Here is a 21673-nt window from a genome sequence, read left to right on the forward strand (position 1 = left end):
GATGATGCCTGCCAAATGTCAGTCTTTTGGATATAGAAGGGTCAGGGAGCTGCTTGAGGAGACAGTCTGTACTTTATAGGAGCTCAATTGCTGAGCTGTGAGCTCTGTTGTTCATTCAGGGCTGTTAGGCTGCTATGTTTGATTCTGCTGCAACAGAGCTCATTTAAAAAACCCTTTTTTTCTCAAATGCTCTGTGTTGGGGGGTTCGGGCTTTATTTTTGGATGTCCGTTGAGGTGTCCTGCCCAGCTAGGAGGCAGACTAGCCACTGTTTGCCTGCTGAGGCTCCGCCCTGCTGTTGTGTGGTTCGCCCTGTTGCTGCAGGCTCTGCTGTTCTGCTGTGGTCTCCGCCACGCCCTGCGGCGGAGTCTCTCTGTTGTAGCGGGTTGCCTCGGCAATGGCAGGCTGCGTCAGCAGTGGGCGTGTATGTCAGTAGGGACAGGTTGCCTCGGCAATGGCTGGCTGCGTCAGCAGTGGGCGTGTATCTCAGTTGGGGCGGGTTGCCTCAGTAATGGTGGACGCCCCTCCCCCACAGAGCGTCTCGGACCGTCTGCACGTGGATCGCTTGAAATCGCGGTTTTGTTCGTCCCACTGGTCTAGCCCAAATGCTCTGTCCCTGCAATCCCCTGGGCTGGCCCACTGTCCAAGTCTCGTTCAGTCTCAAGTCCAGCCCTCTCAAGTCTCAGGTTGCCGGTTCAACAGGGCGCCCGGACAAGCGCGCCCTGTGGGGAGCGCTGGATAGGGCCGGCCACCGCCACCCCGGCTGCTGGCTTCGCCAGGCAGAGGTACTGCCTAGCGTCCCGCGTCTCCTTTATACTTGGGAATTTCCCCGTTCTGTGGGCAACAAAGATCAGTCTGGAAATGCAGCTCCGACTCACCTCTCCGCGGATTCAAGGAGAGCTCCAATCCTGGGTTGTTCTCACAGCGCCATCTTGAGTCCTCCGAGAATTTATTTCTTGAGAGCTGACTCTGCATAAAACTGCTTTAGGCAGTATCATTGTTATATAATTTAATCAACCCTGAATCATTATTGTGAATCCCATTTTACAGATTAAGAAACAGACCACAGAGGTTAAATGACTTACCCAAGATCACAGCTAATAAGTGGCACAGCTGCAGTAATAACAGTAATAATAATTGCTAATATTTTGAGGGCTATTTCATGCTAAACTCTTCATATGGGTTATCCCTTTTAATCCACAGAAATACCCTGAGTAGGGATTATAACCCCCAAATTACAGATGAAAATATTAATGCATAGAGAGAGGTTATATCTCTGGCTCAGAGCCAGCAACTCTCAGTGGCAAAGCTAGGATGGGACTCAGAGGCCTGGCAGCAAAGTTAGTGTCCTTAGTCATTGTCCAACAGAGGATGCACAGGTCTGTCTGAGACCTCAGCTTCACTTTTCACTTGGTCACACCGGCTCTTCAAAAGTGAACATTTGCAAGGACCTCCTGAGGTTGTCCAGAGTCACAGGGACACATACGTGGGCTGGAGGCACAGAGAGAGCCCAGCTGATGAGTGAGAGAGTGAGCTTCATCCATCCTTGACCTATATGGCAAAGGTCAGATTCCCAAAACATAGAAATATTCTACACAGCTGCTGCTCCATTTTCACCACTGACTTTATTAGCTACCAAATTGAAGGCAGCAGTGATAGAAGTAAAGATAGACTGCACCCTGAGGAACACCAAGACTGACTGCAGGACTATCCACATGTGGGTTAGAGTTTCCCAGAGAAAAGGAAGGAGGAGTCGGGCTGATTTCTTCTTCCAGGATAGACAAGAACATGGCAAGAAGCCCCCGTCCTAGTTTGTTCAGTAGCTCCCTTGCCTCTCTGAAAGTACCTATATTCTCTCAATGTTGGATGACTGCTCCTTTGTCAGAAGCATGTTCAACTTCCTCCCTACTGGGCCTTAGGGCCATGCTCTGCCCCCAGCCCACAATGCTCATCAGCCTGCAACACCTGTCAGCCTGCAATGCTGGTTAATCTGCTTGTCCCATTTATGGAATCCTACTCCCCCTTCAGGGCCTAACTCAAATGCTGCTTCCTCCCTAAAGCAGCCTATCATCCCCTGGACAGAATAAGCCGTCTCTTCCTTTAGGAGCCACTGGCATGGTGATTGTACCTCTGTTTCAACAATTATTCTATCCCTCCAAACATAGGGCTCTTTGACTGCATATCTTAGCTTGCCCACTAAAGGGTGAAGAATGATAATCTTTTCTTATTCTCTCTGTTTTCCCCACAGCACCTAATACAAGGCCTGTCTCAGAGCAGGTGCTCAGTGTTTGCTGAAGGAAAAAAAAGTAATAGGTATTGTCCTTACCACCAAGGACATCAGAAACCATCTAATCCTACTCTCCAAAGAGAGAAAAAATAAAAAACTAAGGAAAACAAATAATTTTCCAAGTCACACACCCTATATAGATAGAAGCAGATCCAGGCATTCACAATATTGAACAAATGGTTATTGAGTACTTTCTATATGCCAGGTGCTGTCCTAGGTGCTAAGGGCTACTGCACTGAACAAAACACATAAAACATAATCCTAGCACTTTTGTAGGCAAAAGTGAAAGGATCACTTGAGGCTTGAGTTTGATCACTTGAGTTTGAGACCAACCTGGGCAACATGGCAAGATCCTGTATCTACAAACAATTTTTTTTTAATTAGCTGAACAGGTAGTGCACACCTGTAGTCCTAGCTATTCCAGAGACTGAGGTGGAAAGATTGCTTAAGCCTAGGGATTTGAGGTTGCAGTGAGCTATGATCATTCTACTGCACTTCAGCCTGAGTGACAAAGCAAGACCCTGTCTCTAATCAAAAAAAAAAAAGAGAGAGAGAGAGAGAAAATTCCCTCCCATCATGGAGCTTAAATCTAATGAGGAGAAAGACAGACAACAAAAACAACAAAATTACCTATGGCAATGACTTTAATTGCTATAGAGAAATATAAAGTAGGGAAAAGAGACAGGCAGAGCTGGGGAGAGGGCAGAGATGGAGGCCCAGCACCAGTGTCCAGCTCCAAACTTCCTTTCTGAGCTTCTCCTCTATAGCACACCACCTTGCCTAAATGAAGAAGAACCTTAAACTTACAAGTCCCAGTCAAGTCAAGTAGAGCCAATGAAACTTGCTCAAGCTACCTCTCAAGACTATGATGAAAAGGCAGGCAATAAACATAAATGCACTTTGTAAACTCTAAATGCAGTTGTTAATAACATTATGACGATCACTCTCTAAAGCGAGTTTGAAAAGAACCACCATGAGAGGCTGGACCATGAGTCCCTGCTCTGAGATGTGCCAGCTGAGGGCTTGGTTTTCTGTTCCTCCAGGGGTCCAGCAGCACATCACACTGCTAGTTACACCTAGAAGCTACTTGGCAACCTGAGAAAAATCCCTGATTTAGGCCGATGATTCTACAGATGTTTCCCAACTCATTTCACATTCAAACTCTAACGCTTCTTCACACACTTTTAGATTCTTATTAATAACATTTTTAAATGCAGATCGCTGCCTAATCTTAGCTGCATGGTTAAAAAATAATTTTGCTTTTCTCCCTCCCAGCAAGAAAGGAAACTATACCCCAGGGCTTCTGCAGCTAAGAATCACACCCTACTGAAAAGCTAGTAGGGCAAGGGTGGATGTGTGGCAAGGGTGGATGTGTGGAGAGGTGAGGGAGGGTAGTTGAAGCCAAGCAGCAAGTACCTTGATTTTAAACAAAATGAAAATGAAAATGAGGCTGAAAGAGGAGAATGATCTGCCCAAGGACATGATATGTTCTGGTGAAGCCAAAACTAGGATTCCAATTTGCTGCTTCCCAATAAACTCTATCTACTGCCTGGTGGGGACAGGAAAGAAGGACAACAAGCTGTAAGTCCTTGGAGGGTGGGTATGATGTCTGTGTGATTCTCCTTAGACAATGAGCAAAACACTATTCCTGGAGAAACAGTTATAGGTTTTGGATTCTCAAGAGGATTATGGGAATAAGATTAAAAGTTATTTACATCCAATTCAGCCTCACAAACCATCTGAGCCAGAAGAAACCTTAGACAACTTTTTACTCAATCATATGCTTCTAACTGGGTAAAGTGTGGCCCAAAAGGAAAGTAACTTAACTACCCAAGGTCAAATAGTGAGTTAGAAGTAAGACTAAACTTAAACCCAGGCGACCCTGACTTCTAGTACACCTTGTCCACAGCTTCTTAGAGAGTACAGGCATACTTCACTTTCTTGCACTTCACAGATAACTGCGGGGTTTTGTTTGTTTCTTTACAAATTGAAGGTTGTGGCAACCCCGAGTCAAGCAAGTCTACTGGCGCCATTTTTTGAACAGCATGTATTCTGTGTGACATTTTGGTAATTCTTGCAATATTTTAGACTTTTCATTATTATTATTATATCTGTTATGGTTTTCTGTAATCATTGATCATCGATGTTACTACTGCAATTATTTTGGGGCATCATGAACCATGTCCATATAATACTGCAAACTTAATCAATAAATGTGCTTTCTGGCTGTTCCACCAACAAGCCCTTCTCCCATCTCTCTCCCTCTCCTCAGGCCTCCCTATTCCTGGAGACACAACAATATTGAAATTAGGCCAATTAATAACCCTGCCATGGACTCTAAGTAATCAAGTGAAAGGAAGAGTCATACATCTCTCACTTTAAATCAAAAAGCTATAAAGGATTAAGCTTAGGGAGGAAGCCATGTCAAACACCAAGACAGGCTAAAAAGCTAGGCCTCTTGCACTAGTTAAACAAGTTGTGAATGCAAAGGAAAAGTTCTTGAATGAAACTGAAAGTGCTACTCTAGTGGACACACTAATGATAAGAAAGCAAAATGGCCTTATTGCTGATATAGAGAAAGTTCTAGTGGTCTGAATAAAGGGTGAAACCAGCCACAACATTCTCTTAAGCCAAAGCCTAATCCAGAGCAAGGCCCTAACTCTCTTCCATTGTGGGAAGGCTCAGAGAGGTGAGGAAGCTGCAGAAAAAAAAGTTGGAAGCTAGCAGAGGTTGGTTCATAAGATTTAAGAAAAGAAGCTGTCTCCAAAAAAGTGCAAGGTGAAACAGCAAGTGCTGATGGAGAAGCTGCAGCAAGTTATCTAGAAGATCTAGCTAAGAAAATTGATAAAGGTAGCTACAGTACACAACAGCTTTCCACTGTAGACCAAATAGTCTTCTATGGGAAGAAGATACTATCTAGGGCTGGTGCAGCTGGTGACTTTAAGTTGAAGCCAATTCTCATTCACCATTCCAAAAATCCTAGAGCACTTAAGAATCATGCTCAGTGTACTCTGCCTGTGCTCTAGAAATGGAACAACAAAGCCTGAATGGTAGCACATCTGTTTATAGCATGGTTTACTGAATATTTTAAGCCAACTGTTGAGACCTACTGCTTAGAAAGGAATCCTTCCAAAATGTTACTGCTCATTGACCAAGCTCCCGGTCACCCAAGAGCTATGATAGAGATGTACAAGGAGATTAATATGTTTTCATGCCTGCTAATACAACATCCATCCTGCAGTCCAAGGATTAAGGAGTCATTTTGTCTTCCAAGTCTTATTATTTCAGAAATACATTTTGTAAAGCTATAACTACCATAGATAGTGATTCCTCTGACAGACATGGGCAAAGTTATTAAAAATCTTCTGGAAAGGATTCATCTTTCTAGATGCCTTTAAGAACATTCATGATTCATGGGAAGAGGTCAAATAACATTAACAGGAGTTCGGAAGAAGTTGATTCCAACCCTCATGGATGACTTTGAGGAGTTCAAAACTTCAGTGGAAGAAGTAACTGCAGATGTGGTAGAAGCAGCAATACAAATAGAATTATAAGTGGAGCCTAAAGATGTGACTGAGTTGCTACAATCTTATGACCAAACTTGTAGGGTTGAGGAGTAGCTTCTTATGGATGGCAAAGAAAGTGATTTACTGTGATGGAATCTACTCCTGGTGAAGATCCTTAAACACTATTGAAATGGCAATAAAAGGCAAACTATTATATAAACTTAGTTGGCAAAGCAACAGCAGGGTTTGAGAGGACTGACTTTAAATTTGAAAGGCATTCTGCTATGAGTAAATGCTATCAAACAGCATTGCATGCTATAGAGAAATCTTATGAAAGAAAGAGTTCAATCGATGTGGCAAATTTCACTATTGTCTCATTTTAAGAAATTGTCACAGCCGCTCCAATCTTCAGCAACCACAACCCTTATCAGTCAGCAGCCATCAACATCAAGGCAAGACCTTCCTGTAAAAGGCCACCAGCAAAAAGATCACAACTCACTGAAGGTTCAGATGATTGCATTTTTAGCCATAAAATATGTTTTAATTAAGGTATGCACACAGTTTTACAGACATAATGTTATTGTGCATTTAATAGACCACAGTACAGTATAACACAACTTGTATATGCACTGGAAAAAAAAATTGTGTGATTCACTTTATTGGATATTTGTTTTACTGCTATAGTCTGGAACTGAACCTGCAATAACTCCAAGGTATGCCTGTACCAGTCAATTTCTCTAAGCTTCCTTTGCCACCTACCTAACCTAATTATCAAGGGTTTCCTGGGCTCCTTGGTAGGGAAGAGCGAACAGGTGAGCTCCCCGTAATTCTTCACTGCCTCCATTCCAGGTATGGCTTTTAGGAGGTCCAAGGGCTGGGTAATGAAAGAAACAGCCTTTCTCCATCTCCTCCAGATCCTCCTCTCCCTATCTGGAACATCCCTAATCCTGTACATCGCCTTCAGGTTTTGTCCATTGCAAAATCATCAGCAGTTTCCATATCTGTGAAGTTACGAAAAAAAAAAGGAAAGAAAAAAGGCCAAGCACTGCACCCAGCTGTTGATGAGGCCATGTTTTCTACTGATGACAATGACTCACAGTACCCAAGCTGAAGGCTAAACCTGGGAATGCGACTTGGGAGAGTCAGCACAGCCAAGGGAAAGCCGCAGTTCCCAAGCACGCCTAAACCTGCAGAGAGGAGCTGCTTGAGTTCCCTGGGTAAAAATCCCAGCACTTGGCCATGAGAACACAGCTCCCCCTGCAGACCACCCTGAGGTCCCACAGGAGCAGGACCAGGGACAGACCATACACTGGAGCCAGCAAATTATGCAAAGTCCATTCACTGCCATGTCAAAGCTGTTATGTTAGAAAGCCAGGACCTCACCTCTGAAACCCCAAGACATTCCACAACCCCCTAGGAATACTATTTGCATCCTTGGTTTCTAAAGCTTTGGGGAAATGGGAAGCTCAGACTAAGATCTCCAATAGAGGAGACAAATGTTGGCCCCAATCTTTGGGTAAGCAATTCACCCAGAGGCAGGAGTAGGGAAGGGAAGGAGCCTATCCTAGGGTGCCAATTTGTAGTCAACCAGTGAGAGCACCTTGGTACATAACTTTAGACAGTGCCTCTCAAATGTACTTTAACCCCACCCCTGGGAAACTGTCTCAGGTTCTTCAAGAGAGATTAGTGTAAAAGATCTACTGGGGTCCTAATAGAGCTAAACTCAGTGATGGGAAAACACTCTCCCACCCCCATATTTGAGAACTCTACAAGGGTAAAACTGAGCAGTGGGCATGGTCAGGAGGCTATCGATGGAGATAATGACCACTCCACTGTCAGTGGTTTGGGGATGGCACTTGCATCAAGCAGTGGCAATACTAAGCATCACCAAAGGAGGCCACTGAGGAGAACGTATTATGTTCAAAGACCCACCAGGAAAGGGAAGATAATCAGGAGATGTAGAGTCCCAGCAATTTCAAAGTAGGGGGTTGGGAGAGGTTTGGGGTTAAAGCCTACTGTCAAGGCTTGTAGACAGCGTGACAAATGCTGCAGTTATGTTCAAATGACTTCTCTGGAGGTCCATGGTCTCACGGTATGGAAAAGGAGGGTTTGCCAGGGCACATCCAGGGTGGGACGGCCACCTTTCCCTTCTACATCTACTAATCTCCCTCCTGTTCTACTCCCTGCTCCCATCTGTCCCTCAGGCCCCAGAATACAAACACCCTCTGCTAGCAGCTCACCTGCCAAGAACCTCCAAGTCACCAATGTGACCTTTTGTAAAAACTTGACACAGTTTAAGATTATCTTTCAGGGTGCCCAAACTTAGTCCCACCAGAGACAGTTACCACCAAAGCTACAGTACTTTCCTTGGAGAGGCGGACTTTTCCATGGCCAGGGCCTGGGAGAGGCATCTGCTACTGAGGATTTTTCATTTCATAGGCTCAGCTCCAACCAAATCAGCAAAGCACTGTTACTATGGACCATCTGCCAGGACCCGGAAACAGCCCTGTTACATAAAGGGGCTGGTATAATGAAATTTATTAAACTGGATTCTTCCTCCACAAAGAAGCCAAAGTCTCTCATAAAAGGGCTGATGTGGGCCAGAGGAGGGGCCCTAGAAAAGGGACCCATTGGGTTGTAATCCTGGCTGGTTCTGCTACCTGTTAACTGTGGGACCATGAGGACAAATCATCTCTCCCTGGGCTTCTGTCTTCTCAAATTTCAAATAAGTATAAAATGGTCCCTTCTAGAATGAAAATTCCACAATTTACTATTGTTTTCCTCGAAATGGCAAAAAGAAAAGAAATCTTACCTTGCTATTAATTGGTATTATAACATTTTAGAATGTTACCACTCTAAAAAAGAACGCTGCTCTCTTATTTGTGGGCTTAATGGAGAGAAGGAGTGAATAGAGCCACTGATTCTGGGGCTGGCTAAGGAAGAAAGTGCACAGAAGAAAAACTAATGGCTAGAAGCTTCTATCAGCTCAGGAAGGAAAGGCCCAAACAAAACTCAAAGTAGGAATATGGCTGGGAAGCAGTACTATTATGGCTCCTGTCTATGCACACAGTAACTTTCCAGCTTACAAAGTGCTTTCCATGATCTTATTTGAACATCACGACACCCCCAGAGTTGACAAGATGATGTTGACCTGCATTTCACATTGAGCAAAGCAAGGCGAGTACCTAGGCAGAGTAAGCCTATGTTGCTTCATGTATCTTCAGTTTCCTCATGTGTAAAATGGCAGTGAGCCTCACTTGGCAAAATTTGTATGTGGATTAAATAAACGATGTTTGTAAAGCCCTGGCAAAATGCCTGGCACACATGTGCCCTTGATAAATGTAAGTGACCCCTTTCCTCACACACCTCCATCTCCTCAGGAAGGTATAAAGAGAAGCCCCAAAGCTGCTCATTTTTAGGCCTCTAAAAATGCTTCAAGATGAAAGATAGCATGATGGTTTCCTAAATGGCCTTCCATATGACCCATGACAGCTTTCCAGAACAAAGGCCAATGAACCAGATGACTTCAGTCCTACCCATCTCCCCATCTCATAGATTCTCATAATCACCTGGGCTCCCCTAAGAATTCAGAGTACCTCAAATTCAGCCACAGAGATGAGACCTGAAGCAGAAAGCAAGCACAAGCCCTCAACAGAGGAGCCTGCAAGAACAACCCTGAGTCAGGGTCTCTCCTTTCATTATGTTTCTCACACACCCCTGCCCCTCACAGAAACCTCCAGCTGCTCTTCCACTGCTCACAGAGTAACGCCTCAACAAGGACCCATTCTCATTATACCCAAAAGTTTCCGGTTTCTTTTCATCTGGCCCAGGTCAAGCAAACTACACCACAGAGCACTTCCCACTTCTATAGATTTTTTTGCAGTGTTCCTTCTGCTTGGAATGCCCTCCCCTCACTTCTGCCTATGCAACAAATATTTGCTGAACAAATGAGTGAAGGAATAAAGGAAGGAACTGTGAATGAGTAAATGATATAAGACACCCCAGTGACTAGACAAATTAAGAATTAAAGTTCTCATTTTACAGGTGAGGAAGTTCAGGTCCAGTGATTTGCACAATATCACACAGCCAAAGTAGCCAAATTAGAACTTAAACCTAGCTCTCTTCAGGGTTCTTTTGGCAACATTAAGCTTCCTCCTAAGGTGAAAAGTCACCCTTGGATTAGACAAGAGTTGATTCCTCCAATATTCCTCAGAATGGGCTCCTTTTATCTTAGCACACATTGAGAGCACTTTAAGGTACTGGTTGTCATTATGATTTTTTTTTTTTTTTTTTGAGACAGTCTCACTCTGTTGCCCAGGCTGGAGTGCAGTGGCATGATCTCAGCTTACTACAACCTCCACCTCCCAGGTTCAAGTGATTCTCCTGCCTCCCGAGTAGCTAGGACTACAGGTGTAGTCCACGCCCAGCTAATTTTGGTATTTTTTTTTTTTTTAGTAGAGATGAGGTTTCACCATATTGGCCAGGCTGGACTTGAACTTCTGACCTCAGGTGATCCACTCTCCTTGTCCTCCCAAAGGGCTGGGACTACAGGAGGAGTGAGGCACTGCACCCAGCTGTCACTATGATTATTGAGAGCACCATGGGACAGGCAAGGTCCCCTGAAAAAGGGCAAGCAGAGTGCCATTTGTCAAGGACCTAAAAATAATGGCAAAATTACAGGCCAGTAACTCAATGCTCACTTTTAGAGAGCTCCTAGAACAAGTCAATCTCCATCAGGAAAGAGTAAGATTCTTTGAATGAAAACTGAGTTCTCTACCAGGGACCTCTGCGCCCTTCCAGAACCATCTGGTGAGCTTGCAACATGGCTGGTCACCCCACCCACTATGGACAGATGGGGAAGCCAAGGTCCTAAGGCAGGCCTTGCAGATAGGCAGGAGTAAAGCTGGTCTTAAAACCCTGAGGCATTAGGCACTGCTGTCAGCCTCAGGGAGCTGAGGCTCTCTGGCCTGGGCTTCTCCAAGATGGCAGGAAGAGGTCAGGGCCAGCCATAATCTGTGTCTCCTGAACACTGCCATTGGAAATAGCATTGCTTCCATGTCCAAAAGTTCTAGCCATTCCATGCCACAAGTACTTGAGTCTCTCCTCTATAACGAGAGAAATCCAGGGGTGAATAAAGCAGATCAAGTCCCTAACCTTGTGGGCTCAATTAGGAGAGAATGATGACAAATAAGTAAACAAATAATGACACTATGATTTCAGGCAGTGAAAACCACTATAATGAAAAATAATGCAGTGAAGGGAATAGAGTGTAAGAAGTAACATTTGGACAAGAACCAATGGAAGTGAGGCAGTAGCTATGTAGGAATTACAGAGATGAGCATTCGTGGAAGAAGGAACTGCTAGAACACAGGCACAGAAGGGAAAGGTATTTAACCATTTATCAGTGGGCTTTTCACCACTAGCCACCACTCTCTAACCTGCTCCATAAATACCTGCCCTTTCCTGCTTCAAAGGCCTCCTCCCTCTAACAGTTCACCACAACTCCCCCACAAGTTTCTCCAGGAAAGAGAGAGAAAATATCTGTTACTCCTGCCTAAAGCCTAGAGGGCTGCGACAGACTGAATGTTTGGGTCCTCATCAAATTCATATGTTGAAATCCTAACCCCTAATATGATGGAGACAGGGCCTGTGGGAGGTGATTAGGTCATGAGGGTAGGACCCTCATGAATGGGATTAGTGCCCTTATAAAAGAAACCCCAGAGAGTTCTTTACTCCTTCTGCCATGGGAGGCACAGCAAGAAGGTGGGAGTCTATAAACCAGGAGGCAGGCCATCAGACACTAAATCCTTTGGCACTTTGATTAAGACTTTCCAGCCTCCAGAACTATGGGACATAGGTTTCTATTGTTTATAAGCCACCCAGTACTTGGTATAGCAGCCCGAATGGACTAAGATAGTCACTTGCTACATTTCCAGTAAGGTCACCTTGAGGGGAAGTAGCATGATGAAATAAAGTAAGTATGAGCTTTGATACCAAACACAGAGGGATTCAAGTGTCTTCTTTGCTTCATAACTAGCTATATGTCACTTTAGATAAGCCACTTAGCCTCTCTGAGCCTCAGTCCTCACTTAGGGGGCTATAGGAGTATTATTACCCTGATGTTGCAGAGCAGTACCCGGCTGAGTACCTAGTACATAGTAAGTACTTCGCAAACACTGGCTCCCTGCCCAACCCTGATCCCCTTGGAAATTTAAAAAAAAAAAATTGTTCTTATTCAACCAATTGTCCTAACTTATGTCTTCAGCATGCCTCTGTAAGGCCCTGGGCCTGCCCATCTGTTGGGTATAGGACTTAAGAGATGACCCCTAATTCCATCCATTGCACAGCATGATGGGAAGCCTTGGCCCAGAAAACTGAGGAAGAGAACTGGACAAGGTAGAGGCGAGCAGAAAAGACATGCGCATGGCGTTTGCTGTGAGTGAGAAGGTGAAAATCATTAAGATCAGGCCCTTGAAGAAATTGGGAAGAAGGCAGACAGTTAACTGTCACTGCCAGGTCTTGTCTTACAGCTGGCTCACTGGCCCTTGTCCCCTGGATCTCCATGGGGCAGCCAGCTAGAGGTCAGACCAATCTCAGTTCCTTTTAAGAGCAAGGACTATCAGCTATTAACTCAGGGTGTGACCTTAGGCAGGCCCTTTTCCCTTTCTAGAGCGAAGTTCTCCCATCCATACAAAAAGGGGGAGGGCCTGGGTGACCTCCAGGGGCCCCTTCAGCTCTGACCTAGCTAATTCCAAATAATGACCCTACAGGCCTCATCTCAAGGCTGTTGGGCTGCCTACTGCTGCCATCTGGTGGCCCTGCAGGCCCAGCCCCTCGTCAAATGTATCCACTTCAGAGGGTGACTCTTGCTTCTGCTTCAGGTGCACACACACTACTCTTCTCTCGACCACAGATCAATGGGTATTCATTGCCAAACACAAAATCCAAATATAACAACAAAACTTCATCTCTCTAGCAGAGATGACACAACTGCAGCTGAGAGCATGACCTCCCTTCTCAAAGAGAGAAGGTAACCTGCACAAGGTCACAAAGCTGCCTGGCTTCCAGGCCAGTACACAATTTCACTTTACCACAATGTTTAGGGCTGGTGGGTAACTGCAAACCAAAAATAAAGTCAGCCTAGAGCCAAGGAACAAAGCTGTTTGAAGTGGGGGAAAAAAACTGCCAGGATTCCTTGTAAACCTCAAAAAATGGTAAGGCATGGCACGTGAACACGCTAAGCACTGCTTGCTGAAATTAACTGGAAATACAAACTTGGGGCACACAGTGTATCTCCCTAATCTTGGAAGTCATCATTCATAAGAACACCTGCAGGGTCTTCCATAAACCAGGCTTCAAGCCACCACCACAGTCTGGATCCTAGACCAGGCAGACACCAAATAGTGGGGAAGACACCTAGGTTAGGTAGCATCATCTGTTTATGTGTGCTTCCCCCTGACAGACAGCAGCTCCTCAGGGCAGGGTTATATCTTTTCTTCTCCGTCTCCAGGCCTCTTGACATCTGGCCAGAGGAGCTCAGTGACTACAAGTATACAAGTAGATCCTGTAGGTTTCTGCACAACATGGGACCTGTCTATTCCTTGTGGACTCAACCGATCACACCCTTGGCTATGTCTGCAGCCTTCCTCTATAGTGTAGACCCTGAAAAAACACATTGTGCGACTTTAACTAGGTCACTTGCTTTTTCCGGCCTCTATCATCTCACACCTGCAGCATACTGGGGTTTTACTGGATAATCTTCAAAGTCCTTTTAATTCTAAAATGTTAGAATTTGAAACCCCCAGGAAAATCAAGGCTAATCTTCACCTGCAGACACAACACTAAAAATGGGAAAAGGGAAAATCAAACAATGCTTCCCTCTAGTGGTTCAATGCTGTCATTATACCCTACCTGCTCAGCACCCCATCACTAAACTTCTACTCCATTTCACCCTGAAATAAGCCTGCAGCCAGCAAAGCCCAACCACAGGGGAGCCGGAGAGAAAACAAGGAGGCCAGACTCAAGAAGCCAAAGAGGCCTCTTAGTTCCACAACAGTGGAATAATTATCCATCTTTAGGAACAAATGTATTTTACAACTCAAAGGACCTTTTGTGACCTCCAACTCCCCTCTTCAGATGAGGAAATTGAGGCTTCAGGGATGTTCAGGAGGGACTTACCCAAAGTCACAAAGCTGACTCATGACTGAGCCAAAAATAGATGACCGCTTTCCTGCCTCCTGCTAAAGCATCTTGCCTCTCTTCCATGCGACCTCCCATTTGAGGCCAGTGCAAGTGACCTGTCAAGGACATATTAACAGGAATAGATGGCAAAGGAGCCGGTCTCTTGCACTAAGGGGTAAGTGATTTTATTCATTAACTTTAAAATAGTATTTACAGGAGATATAATCATATTGAGAATATTCAAAATTCAGCATAGAAAACAAAATTCACTCATAATCCCACCAATCAAAAGTAATATTCTGGCCCATTTCCTTCTAGTCTTTTCTACACAAACATTTTTCTTACACAAATTAGAAGTTTCAGTATGGCTCATCTATTCTTTTCATTTACTATACTATGAGCATATTCTGTCATTAAATATCCTTCTAAAACATTCTATTTAATGATAATATAATATTCCAACATATGGTTCTGCCATAATTTGTTTAACCAATCTCTTTTCAATTTCATTTTGTTGCCATACCTTTGTTTTTATCATTATAAATTAGGCTGCAGCAAATGGTATTATACTTAATCTTTGAATACACCAATGACTATTTCTTTAGGCCAGTTTTATTTTTTATAGGATAGAATTTCAGAGCTGGAATGACCCTTAAAGATTATTATGTCAGTGTATTGCCCAGATGGAAGAAAGGGGGCCAGAGACTTTACTGTCTTGCCAGAGGACAAAGAGAAAGCAAGAGAACCAAGTCAACCCCTCCATCTATTAAAAAGTGACCTTCCCAAAGCCCAACCACAATTTCACACCCTTCCCTGACCAACCTCACCCACACTGACCTCTCCTTCCCCTGAAATCCTAGAGCCTGCAGTGTCTGGGCCACTCCTTTGGCCCTTGGCCACATTCTTTTTATTCTTATACTAAATATTTAATTGTTCATCCAACCACAAGTTTCCTAAAGGTGGTTCTAGATTTTACATTCCCCTGTATTCTTCCCTATATGCATATAGGGAAGCATTCCACAAATATCTGCTAAAGGACTAAAGATGCCTAATTTCCTTCCAATGGCTTGCTGAAATGTAGTATCACTGACAAAAGTTGGGAAAAGATGCTTCTTTGAAGAGTAAAAGAAGTTTAGCTGATGAGTTAGAGCTCTCTGAGAAACACACAATCTGGAATTAGAATAGCAGGCTTGAGGACAAAAGATGGGATTCAAGTTTTAGCTCTGTCCATCTACGTGAAATGGGGTACTGCCGTTAACCAGTTAGGGACTCATCTGTGAAGTAAGGATAATAATACTTATCTTGCCACCTTCATATGAAAATATGGATGTGAAAGTTCTTTATAGTGATAAAGGTGATCTGAAGGTTATTATTGCTGTAGCATTCTCATAAATGGAAATGCAGCTGCTTCCGTGAATCCCACAATGGCCTCCTGACCCTCACTTCTCAGCACCATTTCCCAGTTTCTACTCCACAGACATATCCTTAAAGGAATCTATGGCTACACGCTACGGGTAAGAATCACTGTTTTCTTGAAGCAGAACTTTTTTTTCTCTCTCTGAGATAAAGTCTCTCTCTGTCACCCAGGCTGGAGTGCAGTGGTGCAATCTTGGCTTACTGCAACCTCCAGCTCCTAGATTCAAACCATCCTCCTGCCCCAACCTCCCAAGTAGCTGGGACCACAGGCATGCACCACCACACCCAGCTATTTTTTTTTTTTTTTTTTTTGTAGAGACAGGCTTTTACCATATTGCTCAGGCTGATCTCAAACTCCTAGGCTCAAGCGATCCACCTGCCTCAGCCTCCCAAAGTGTTGGAATTATAGATGTGAGCCACCATGCCTAGCCAAAGCAGAACTTCTTGTACAGAAGGAACTATCATTCCCGGTTCAGGTCCCTGCATTTGACTACTTAAGTCATCCACATTTCCTCAACATCTCTAAAAAGAACGTAACAAGGCAGAAATAGCACTGTACTGAGAGTCATGAGACTTGACTGAGTTCTGGTCCTAGCTCCTTCACCCACTCATTGTGCCTCCCCTATTTAGCACTCAGTTTTCACATTGCTAAACTGAGGAAATAAGACCAGATGATCTCTAAGAGTTTCCATCCATTACTGACAGTCTAAGGATTCCAGGATAAAAACTCATGACTTTAATCATAATCAAAAGGTATTTCAAAATAAGCCTTTGGGCTCAGTTTGACTTTCATCCATTGGGTTTTCAAAGTCCTAAAGCACAGGCATCATTAGTTCCAAAGCACTTGCTTTAAATAGAGCCCATGAGGTCAGAATCTCCCTGAGCTTGGTTGAAGTTTCATGATATATGGTCCCAAAGAAGATGGAGTAATGTACACTGTCACCCTATTCTGAAAAGGATCTTGGCCCCAAAACAGAAAAATCAGCATTAGGTATATTTATAAACTCAGTTTAGTGTGAATCAATGGCTGGGCTTGAATTTCACTAATGCTTAGACATCAAATGCAGTAAAATATTTCTTGGGCTGTGATATTTGAAAGAGTGGCTAACAGTCCCTTTCACATGTACTATACAATTCCCCTCCTTAGGAAAACAAAAGAATTTTAAAAAATCTCAATCAAAAGGATATGACCACAAATGAAGAGAACAGAGTGGAAGGGGGAAAATTTCACTGGAAAGTAGGACTCTATTTCTAGCTTAAATGTTGCCATAAAGTCACTTTCTCTCCTCTTGGTTTCAGCTTTTTTCATTTGCAAAGTGGGGAAGTTGCTTCTTCCATCATTGATTCTCTAAAACTTCCAAGACTCTTGGGCTTTTTAAGGTGACACTGAAGAAAGTAAAGAATGTCAAAGAACTCTCTGTATTTGTTTTCACTTTGTCAATCCATATCCCTTATAAGACCACAAGGCTACTTTGGGATATTGTATGATTCAGGGAAAGCTTCCAGCATCCCAAAAGCAACCAGATTGTAGACATTCTGACCAACTCCACATTAAGGTTTAGATCTTGTATAAATCATTCCCTTTGAAATTCCAATATATCACCAGCAACCAGCACTTAGCATTTATAAGCACTGATCTTTCTGCACTCTTCAGGAGAGTCCTGAATCAACTTGTTACCCATCCAGAGACATTCATATCCAGTCCTGCAGAGACCTCTGACATAAAGAGATTAAATTGAGCATGTGATCTCTAGAGAGCTCAAGAGTTTCCAAAAGAGTAGTGGAAGCTAATGGGTCTTTAAAAGACACATGAGCCTAGTCCTGTGCTGGATGCTTTAATATATCATCTCTTTCAATCCTCATATTAGGTCAGCAGTTATTTCCCCATTTTGCCAATAAGGAAATAAGTTTAAAGAAGTTGGGTTTTTTCATTTGTCCAATATGTCTTAGGTAGGCAAAAGCAAATATGGCTCTTGCCCTCATGGAGCTTACAGTCTAGTAGGAAGGAAATTAGTCAAAGAATGCTACCAAAAAATAGCACAAAAGGGAGGTTTATGGTGCTATGAGAATAGAAAAAAGGAAAAAGCAGCTAGTCATCAATGTCAAGAGATATTTTCCCTGAGGAGGAGATGCCTAAGTTGAGGGTTAAGATTAAAAATAAAAAGGCTTTAACTAAGTCAAAATGAAGAGGTACATGGATAAGTGGCCAAATAGAGGAAATAGAAATGAATGATGCCTTCAAGGGACCAAGCAAAGGCCTGAGTGCACATCAGATAGGAATCAAGAACTAGCATGGTGAGAATTTGGACTGGAAAGGTCAGCAGAGAGCAGGTCACCCAGGACCTATAGGACCACTAAGGATTATCTTTGTACCATAAGAGCAATAGAAAGCCATCTGAATGTGACAAACTTGGTTTGAAAAGATCTTTTAACTGGGGTATGGAGAATGGGTTGGAGGGGAGAGGGAGTGTATTAGTCCATTCTCAAATTGCTATAAAGAATAGTTAAGACTGGGTAATTGATAAAGGGAAGAAGTTTAATTGGCTTATGGTTCTGTCAGCTATACAGGAAGCATAGCTCCAGCATTAGCTTCTGGGGAGACCTCTGGAAGCATACAGTCATAGTGGAAGGGGAAGTGCGAGCATGCACATCATCTGGCAAGAGCAGAAGCAAGAGAGTGAGGGAGGAAATGCTACACACTTTTAAACAACCAGATCTCATGAGAACTCTCTCACAATGGCGAGGACAGTACCAAGAAGAATGGTATTAAACCATTCATGAGACATCTACCCACAATCAGTAGGTTAACAGAGCTAAGATTCAAGCCTTGGTCTATATGACTTCAAAGCCCAGGTTTTTCTCTACTGTGTCATTTATTTATTCATTCAGCACTTAGTTACTGACCATCTGTTATGTCATGATTCAATCACCTTCTACCAGGCACCACCTCCAACACTGGAGATTACATTTCAATATGAGATTTGGGTGGGGACACACATCCAAATTATATCAAGGAGTAAATATGGGAAGACCAGGACACCAGTTAGAGGCTACTGCAGGATTCAGTTAAGAGGTGACAATGGGTCGAACTACAGTGGTGACGATGGAGACAGAGAGAGAGGTGGAGCTGCCCACAGTCATATAGGCAGTAGGTTAACAGAGCTAAGATTCAAGCTTTGGCCTATTTGACTTCAAAGCCCAGGTTTTTCTCTACTTTGCCATTTATTTATTCATTCAGCATTTAGTTACTGACCATCTGTTATGTACGAGGCCTGTGCCAGATGCTGAGGATATGGCCATGAACAAAACAAATACTGCTCTTGTGTAATTTACAGTCTAGACCTTAAACAAATAAGAATACAAAGAGATGTATACAATTACAAATTGGGATGAGTACCATGAATTTTAGTAGGTAATATTACCAATTAAACTACAAAAATCTTCCAAACTGTTGATAATACAAAGAAGCCACTTGCCTATTGCATGCAAGTAAAAGACTTTAGGAAACTTTGCTTGTCAGAGTTTGATATTGAGTATGGCATCCCTGGCCAGCTTATGAGCTTTGAGGATAAGTAGTCTCAAGGTCACATTAACTCTGTGGAAATAGACGTCTTTCTAAAAGCAACTACTAACTCTTTAATTTACTTACATATCTCAATCTCAGACAATCATCACTTACATATGCATTTAAAATAGTTGGGATCTTTCACAGATTTGTTCATTTGAACATCACAGCAGCCCCATGTAGAATGCAGGCAGGTTTTAATATCAGACTTCAAGGTTGAGAAAACTGAGGCCTAGACATATAAAGTGACTGAATCAAGGTCACCAAACTAGGAAGGCACCCAGATCCAACTCTCACTAGAAGCACCTCCAGCCAGGAAACCATGAATCTCAGATGAGACAGCTGCAGGTCACTGAGCCTGGATAGTCACCCAGGAGTCCCATGAAGTTCCTGAGAGCAATGATCAGGGACATTATGCAGCTTGGGAAAGGTTTCTAGAATGCAGCACCACAAGCCCGAGACACAGGTACCCTTGCCAACTCTCCCAGATTAGAACAGGTTCTCTTGGACTCCTTCCAAGTGCCTCTGACTAACAGAGAAAAGTACTTTTCCATCACAAACACTGCAGGCAGGCATCAGACTCCTGAGAGGGGAGGGCAGAGAACACATCCCAAATTCCCATATAGACAATCTGTAAAGTTATTCTGATACCACGTGAACTGCCCTAGCTAAGCACCTACCACTGGGGATGTCCAGTATTGAGCAGCGTTTCTCAATCTTGACACTATTAACATTTTGGGCTAGATAATTCTTTGTTATAGGGCACTGCCCTTGCATTGTAGGATGTTCAACAGCATCCCTGGCCTCTGCCCATTAGATGCCAGTAGTGTCTGTACATAAACTCTTTTTTTAATTAATATCACACAACTAATGCCTCCCAGAATGAGACTGAGGGCAGCCTCTGGACTGATGTGGCCTGCAAGTATATCCCAGAAACAATTCACCACTGGAGCTTGTAAAAACAACTAAAGTCAAATAACTCCTAGTTCCACTAATGAGCTGCTTCTGACCCTGTGAGAAAATCTTATTCCCATTAATGTGAGCAGCTGAGTCTGATTAAATAGAAGCCCTGGGTGTTTCTTCTCAATGACACTGGGCCAGAGCACAGGCTTCCACTGTTGCTAGAAGGAACACAAAACTGGTGAATCAAATAACAGGAAACTCTCATTTACCCAAAATTCAATACAAAAACCAGGACACTCAAATATCCCAGATTTAACCATTCTGGACTTAGGATAAAGGAGAAAGTGGCAATGTACAAAAACCAGCAATCTGAATTAACAAGCTAATTAAATAGCTGAAACATTACCAAAAAATCATGCTCTCAAAAGGAGATAGAAACCTGAAGCTGAGCTCCAGAGCAGCTGGGGTGACTCAGACAGTGTCAGAGACATAAGTGCCAACCTCCCATCCCAGGGGCTGGGCTGCTTGCCCAGATGTGGGAATCACATCAGTTATAATGCTTCAAAGCTAAAATCAAAGAAGCAACATCTTTATACCTTTCATTAGTCAACTAGCTAACTAGTTAAAGGGTTTACTGACAAATTCAACCAATTCACCACCATTTGGTACTAAGTGTATTTTAATGTACTGCAATTCTTTGAAGACTGACTAACCATGAAACGCCTACCTGTGAACACACAATCACTCAAGACTACTGCTAATTTCTATGTGACTTTTGCATGTTGTACTTAGCTCTTTTGTTGCACATCTCATACTGAAATGTAGTAAAATTTTATTATAGGTCTATCACCCCTAGTGGACAGTGGACTCCTTCAGGGCAAGATTTACATCTAGTACAAGGTGTAGTACATAAAAAGACCCTCACCATTTGTAAGATGGATGGATGATAAAGTTTTCCATCTCTATATTCTTAGACTTACTCTTATCTACATATTCCAGTGGGAAGATATGGCCCATGTCTTTTCTCCTCCATTTCTCCAAGGCTTAAGACATTGCTCAATAGGTGCCTAATAAACATTAACCTATTTGGTTGGACTCCAGAATCCAAAGAGACAAAGAAGCTTTCTGTTCATGAACATCTAAGTCCCAGGAAAGAGATCAGAAATCCTAGCTATCTACCCTGTCTTGTATGCATTTGTGTATGTGTAGTCTCTTTTAACTGTAAAGAATTTGATGCACGACAACGAGCACACTCTAATAAGCAGTGGAAATACAGAAGTGAGCAAGATTAATCTTGTGGCTTCCCACACAGAGCTTATTGTCTGAAACAAAAGACAGATATGAACAATTGCACACACACACAAAACCTAGCTACTATGCTCAGTGAGTCTCTTTAGGAAAAGGTTCTGTAGATAAGCCCAATCTTCAAGCAATCTGAATCTCTTTGAGGAAAGTGATGACCTTCCTCCTAATGAATGACACGCTTTCCTAAGAGCATCCTCTAAACAGTAATATGGAAAGTTTATTATACATCTTTGTTATACAGCCCTCTATTTCAAAATGAGCATGAAATGTTTTAAAACACCAATTAAAAGCATAGTAGATATGACTGCCAATAAGTTTATATTTTTGTGTAGAAATGTATAGTATGTGTGACTTACCAAGGATAGCTGAAGCTGACCTGAAAACCTGCAAAAACCAGAAACTCCTGAAATAAGAGTCACTAGGTATTTCGGAGTCTAGAGATGTGTGTGTAGCTAGCAAGCAAGACAGGAGTAGGCAAGAGGACTCCTGAGGACCCCTGAAGTTCAGAATAC

The 21673-nt window shown here is 43.1% G+C and overlaps 1 protein-coding gene across 13 annotated transcripts in view; it reads right to left on the reverse strand.

Annotated features, from left to right (window-relative positions):
* Positions 1-21673, reverse strand: part of SERGEF (secretion regulating guanine nucleotide exchange factor) — a 259650-nt gene that overhangs the window by 213635 nt on the left and 24342 nt on the right. The window lies entirely within an intron of this gene.

Source organism: Callithrix jacchus, chromosome 10 (assembly GCF_049354715.1).
Source record: "Callithrix jacchus isolate 240 chromosome 10, calJac240_pri, whole genome shotgun sequence".
NCBI classification, from domain to species: domain Eukaryota; kingdom Metazoa; phylum Chordata; class Mammalia; order Primates; family Cebidae; genus Callithrix; species Callithrix jacchus.